This window comes from Acomys minous (genome assembly GCF_964271855.1).
Source record: "Acomys minous genome assembly, chromosome: 11".
Taxonomy (NCBI): Eukaryota; Metazoa; Chordata; class Mammalia; order Rodentia; family Muridae; genus Acomys; species Acomys minous.
In genome coordinates, this window is record NC_140492.1 from 14443359 (window position 1) to 14449358 (window position 6000).

Genomic DNA, 6000 nt, shown 5'->3' on the forward strand with positions numbered 1-6000 from the left:
ATACTCAAGGAAATTCCTCTAAAAACAGGAACAAGGCAAGGCTGCCCTACTCTCTCCATATCTCTTCAATATAGTATTCAAAGTTCTAGCCAGAGCAATAAGACAACAAAAGGAGATCAAGGGTATCAAGACATTTGAGCCAGTATTCTTCTAATAATTAAGGACACAGTATTATTATTTGACAAATAATTTTCCTTCTGAAGCCCTATGTATCTCAACTTCACCTTGCATGTTCCAACATACTAAAGTTTTGCGCATTCAGAGAGTAAATGAAAGCTTTCAATCTGCATCCTCCATCCATAGTAACAAAGCCTTCTTTTATACATATTCTAAAAGTATTTACATCTTCAATTACTTTAAAAGCAGCAATTAAGTTAGAAAAATTGAGGAAATTTGAAAAATATGTCACTATATTAGCTTTGACTATGTTCTTTTCCCATTATAAATCCACTTCCAATTAAAAAGGTCATGGAAAATGTGAAAGCAAACCCATATATCCAAAAAGATTGTAAGTCCATCCCAGACTTTCATTTTCTCTAATTTCTAATTGCTTTAACTTTGTATGGTTTTTTAAATGCATATTTAAGGTATTATCCTTTATAGACAAGACTGCTCAAGATATGTCTTTGCCATTAATACATTTTGTAACTCAGTTACATTCTAGGTTTTAATTGAACTTCAGCTTTCAGATTTATAAATAAAAAATATTCCCTTATGTTAAAGGAATATGCTTTCATTGACAAAACTAATAACTATATAAGTAGATTGCATACAGAAAATGAATATATGTAAAGAACACAAACCTTTGTGTATATGCAAGAAACATCTTATTAGCTAATATGTCTGCACTTTGATAATTGATGCCTTGCTCAAAATTCATGTGTCTATTAAGTTCGCAAAGAAGCAGAATGAAATGTGTTTTTGTATGTTTTTTATATTTAGAAATGTTAAGAATTTCAGAAGACTTGTAATCAAGTGTATACACATTTCTATCAATATTATACTTTCTTTAATTAATATGATTAACATTGATGATGTATTAAAGTTACAAAAAAGAAATTATTTCAATATGGGTTGCATAAATGGCTCAATGAGTAAAGAGCTTATTGCACAAGTATAAGTAGTTCACCTCCCCATATCCCACATAAAACTAAACACAGGAGTAGGAGTCTGGAATTCCGTATTCCTACTGACATATGAGAATAAGGAATCAGGAAAGTCAGTAGCTATTTGTGCTGAACTACATGGACAGAAACAACAAAAGTTCATTTTTCTTGCTCCTCAAAAGGAGAAGACCTTTCACATAACATCTATAATCAAAGTATGTTTTCCAATGGCTTTCAGAACATAATGAGTGTTTTACTGTCTAATTCAATATTAGTTGTTCACCCAGATTTGTCTTTCATTTTAAAGTATGAATTAGGAACATTAATTCAGTGTAAATATAGGTCAGTTTTAACCCATACTTCAGCTTACTGTACCTTCTGATGACATGAAGATTTTCTAGCAGGTTTTGAATTTCCACTGGTGACACTCCACCAGTTTTCATTCCGTTTTAAACATGTTTTCTGCCAAGAACTTTGGTGATACAATAATCCAATGCTTCTGTTAGCATGAACCTAACATTCAACCATGTGAACGCAGGTTTTCAAAGCAGTTAACCCTGATGCTGATATCACTGGCCTACAAAGAGAAGATGTCAGTGTGTGATGTTTTATGGAAAAGGAAGTCATTCCTGCTATGAATTTCACAGGACATCAGGAAAGGTCACTGGTGAGAGTTAACAGTAACCAAACACAGCACTCAGAAACTTAATTACCAGATACCCAATGGTTATGGTTCATCTTCTGTCCTCTACTTCTGTCCTGGGCAATGACTTAGAAATACAGTATAAAAATCAAACATTTGATTTGTAAGTCTGGAAATCCTTACAATAAATTAATCTCTACATACAAAGGTACAAATAGGTCTATGATGATAGAAGCACATTTTCCCTAAAATGATGGTGAACCTCTCCATTTATTTCATAATTTCTTATTGCATATTTTCATAAAACATTTATTTCATAATTTCTTATGTATTAATTTATTTCATATAGGTAGTCTTTATAGATTACAGACACATCAAAAACATCTTTACATTTTTGTATTTTACTATATTATAAAAAACAAGAAGCATACTTTCATAATTTATTAAGTCTTCACAAAATGTTATTCAACAATGTCTAAAAGTTTATTTCTTAAAGAAACTCAAAATTCTTGTTTTATCTATAAAATTAGCCTTAGAGAACAACAAAAGGTAGTAAAATGTCATGACCCCTCCAATGGAGTCTGTGTGACAAACATTATTGCAGAACTGAAGGCCACGACCCTTACTCAAGGGAGAGGCTCCTGGAATGGGTCTGATGTTCCTGCCAGTAGTAACTGATTACAGCTTTTCTTTTTTCTCAATGTTTTGGAACATTCTGACTGTTTTCTCTGTCTGCCTTTGCTTTTACTTTCTTATGAAGAACTTTTTAGATGTAATTGTGTTGCTAGAAGACCCTTAACTTGAAACTGCAGCCAAAGGTCATTCAGGCAAGTTTACCACTAATTTCCATTCCACTTGTTAATAAAAACATGGAAAAGAATTAGTCATCAGTGAATAGTTTATATTATGACTTACAGATAAAGTGTTTGAGTAAGCTCCAGATAGTGATGGAAGAGCTAAGAAAAAAACTGTCTTGACTCACAGATGTTTGGCATCACGAGAGAACACTGACAGTTGATAAAGAGTACACATACACTGATACCAATTTAATGACTTATGATTAGAATGTTAAGATTAGAATGTTGACAACATTATTACTCTGCATCCTGTATTGAATTGTATGAAAAAATGTAACCACAAAAAAAACAACCCCTGTTTCAAAAATGTATAAAACCCTGTCTTGCCAGTCTGCAAAATACACTCAGATTCCAACAGTACCTCTGGGTTTGTCTCTGTTTGTCACTCGCCTATCTTCTGACCACCGACACTTCGAAAACTCCAAACCCCAAGGACCTATAGCTGAATGAGGTAGTCGTGGCAGTATAATTTAAATTTACATTTTCAGATGAAATTTAGGAATGATTATTATATGTAAACTAATTTTAAAAACTTAAAAGAAAAAAATCACTGTTGTTTCTGTTAAATACATTAGATTAAATTCTATAAAATTAAACAAGAAACAATATTTGTATTAGTGCTTATAGCAAGAATATCTGTAGATGTTTCTTTTTCTTTCAAGGTCATGGAGGGCAGACTTTTTTATACTCTAAGCAAATATGTAACTGAGGAAGCCAATAAAATATTAGTAAGTTTGACATATGTCGTCACTTCTTTCCAAGCTCAGTAATTATAGGAGTGAAAGTGTTGTCAACCCAGTATTTTGAGGTCCATACTACAAAGTGGATTTCTGAACACAAACAAGTTAGGAGATATATTATTGAGCCTCAACATCAGATGAAGCTCATTTCACAGACTAAGTCACTTATGACTCATTGCGACATATCTAGAATGCTCATTTGCAGAATTATTTGCAAAGGTTCACCACGGACAAAATATCATGCTCTACAAGTAGAATGATGGTAAATTATGCCTTAGCTTAGAGTTAATGATAATATATATAGACATTTATTTTTCTGGTATCTTTGTATCAAGGTCTCTTTTGCTGCTAGAATCTATTAATATTTAATACTTTATTGATATATTTTCTTAAAAATTCTACTTAGGTGCATTTCATATTTGGAATCATTTTGATATTATATTTTGGTTTAAGTTAGGACCCAAAACAACTGGGAAAATATCCTAATTATATTCTGCTATACTCATAGTTCATTGCCAATCTATTTTTTTATTTTAGAAATGAACAAGGAGTGACAACTAACACTAATGGGAAACCTAAAATAACAGAAGCTTCCTAAAATATAGACATATAAAAAGGCAATCTAAATAAAATTGACAAAAAAAATGAGAGAGTCAGAGCCCTGTCTGGAAGTCTCTGGATACTAATTGATTTCTTGGGAAAAGGGTGCCATGGGCACTTTGAGCTCTCGCTCTATTCCATCGGTTATTATTTGTGGCTGAAGACAACACCGACACAACTCATTGATCACACAGAATGAGAAATTGCTCTGGTGCCTACTTAGAACTTCTATTCCTATAGACTAGTGTGCATGATACTGGGAAATACTCTGAATGATCCCAAGAGAAGGGTAATACCATCGTAGCTACAAAGATTTTGATATGCAATGATTTTCTTCCTGCAATATATGCTGATACATGAGTGGCACAAAGCTTTCAGAAATAACCAACCCATATTTGATTTGAGTTAAGGCCCACTCCAAAAGAAAGAAGGAATTGAAGGAAGATTCTTTCTGCAGATTCTACGAATATGGATAGTGGTCCCTTGGTTTTATGTAACGCTGATTATGTTCTGTGGGAAAGATTTGGATATATTAGACTCAAATGACTAATACTTCATTATTATCAGTCTGTAGACTTTTGGTTATCATCTACAATGTTCATTATATTACACATAATTTCTTTTTATGTGTTTATTTTTTTCTTTTACATTGGGATTAAAACAGCACAATAAAATTGCTTTGTGGCTGAAACATCATTTTCTGGGAAGGAACCGAGAGTGCTCACTATTGAAAGAACAAACCTGCCAAGCCTGAGACAGTTGCCCATCTCCCTCAGCTTCAAGAACAGATAAAAGGCTCTTTTTCATGCTCCTCCTAGGTGGCTGGCTGTGTCAAGATGAAGCTGAATACCCCCTTCCCTGCCACTGACTGTTGGAAACTCACTGAAGTGGATGATGAACACAAGCTTCATACATTCTATGAGAAGCATATGGCTGGAGCTGCTGATGCTCTGGGTGAAGAGTGGAAGGGCTATGGGGTCCAGATCAGTGGTGGGAATGACAAACAAGATTTTCTCATTGAAGCAAGTCATTTTGATGACCAATGGTAGAGTGTGCCTGTGGTTGAATAAGGAGCATTCTTTTTCTTAGTGATAATATTCATATTGCATCTCAATTGTTATCCCATCCCTTATATCCTCACATTCCTCCCTACCTTCTGCTTTCATCCTATTCCCCTCCCCTGTGACTTAGGGGGACCTTCTCCCCCTGTATATGATCCTAGGGTATCAAGCCTCTTCTTGCTAGCCTGATAGCCTTCCTTTGAGTACCACAGGGTCTCCCCATGAAGGGGACGTGGTCAAACATGGGGCACCAGAGTTCCTGTGAAACTAAGTCCCCACTTTCCACTTATCTGTGGAGAATGTCTTGTCCATTGGCTGGACCTGGGTAGGGGTTTGATGCTTACTGCACGTATTGTCCTTGGTTGGTGCCATAGCTTGAGCAGAACCCCTGGGCCCAGATCTGCCCATCATAGTGTTCTTATTGTAGGTTTCTAGGACCCTCTGGATCCTTCTATTTCCCCATTCTCCAATATTTCTCTCACCTAGAGTCCCAATAGGATGTCTTCACCTCTGACCCACTTTCCTGGTAAGTGAAGACTTTAATGGGACATGCCCCTTGGGCTAGTGTCCATATATAAGTGGGTATATACCATTCTAGTCTTTCTGCTTCTGGGTGAACTCACTCATGATGATCACTTCTAGTTCAATCAATTTGTCCAAAAATTTTGGAAATTCCTTGTTTTTAATAGCTGAGTAGTATTCCATAGTGTAAATGTACACAGTTTCTTTATCCTTTCTTCTACTGAGGGACATTTAGGTTGTTTTCATGTTCTGGCTATTATGAATAAGGCCACTATGAACATGGTTGAGCATATATCCTTATTGTGTGCTGGAGCATCTTCTGGGTATATTCCAAGGAGTGGGATAGCTGGGTCTTGAGGTAGCCCTATTTCCAGTTTTCTGAGATAGCGCCAGATAGATTTCCAAAGTGGTTGTACTAGTTTGCATTCGTAAGGGGCATTCTTGTTATAGACCAAGGAGAACTGGAGAGAA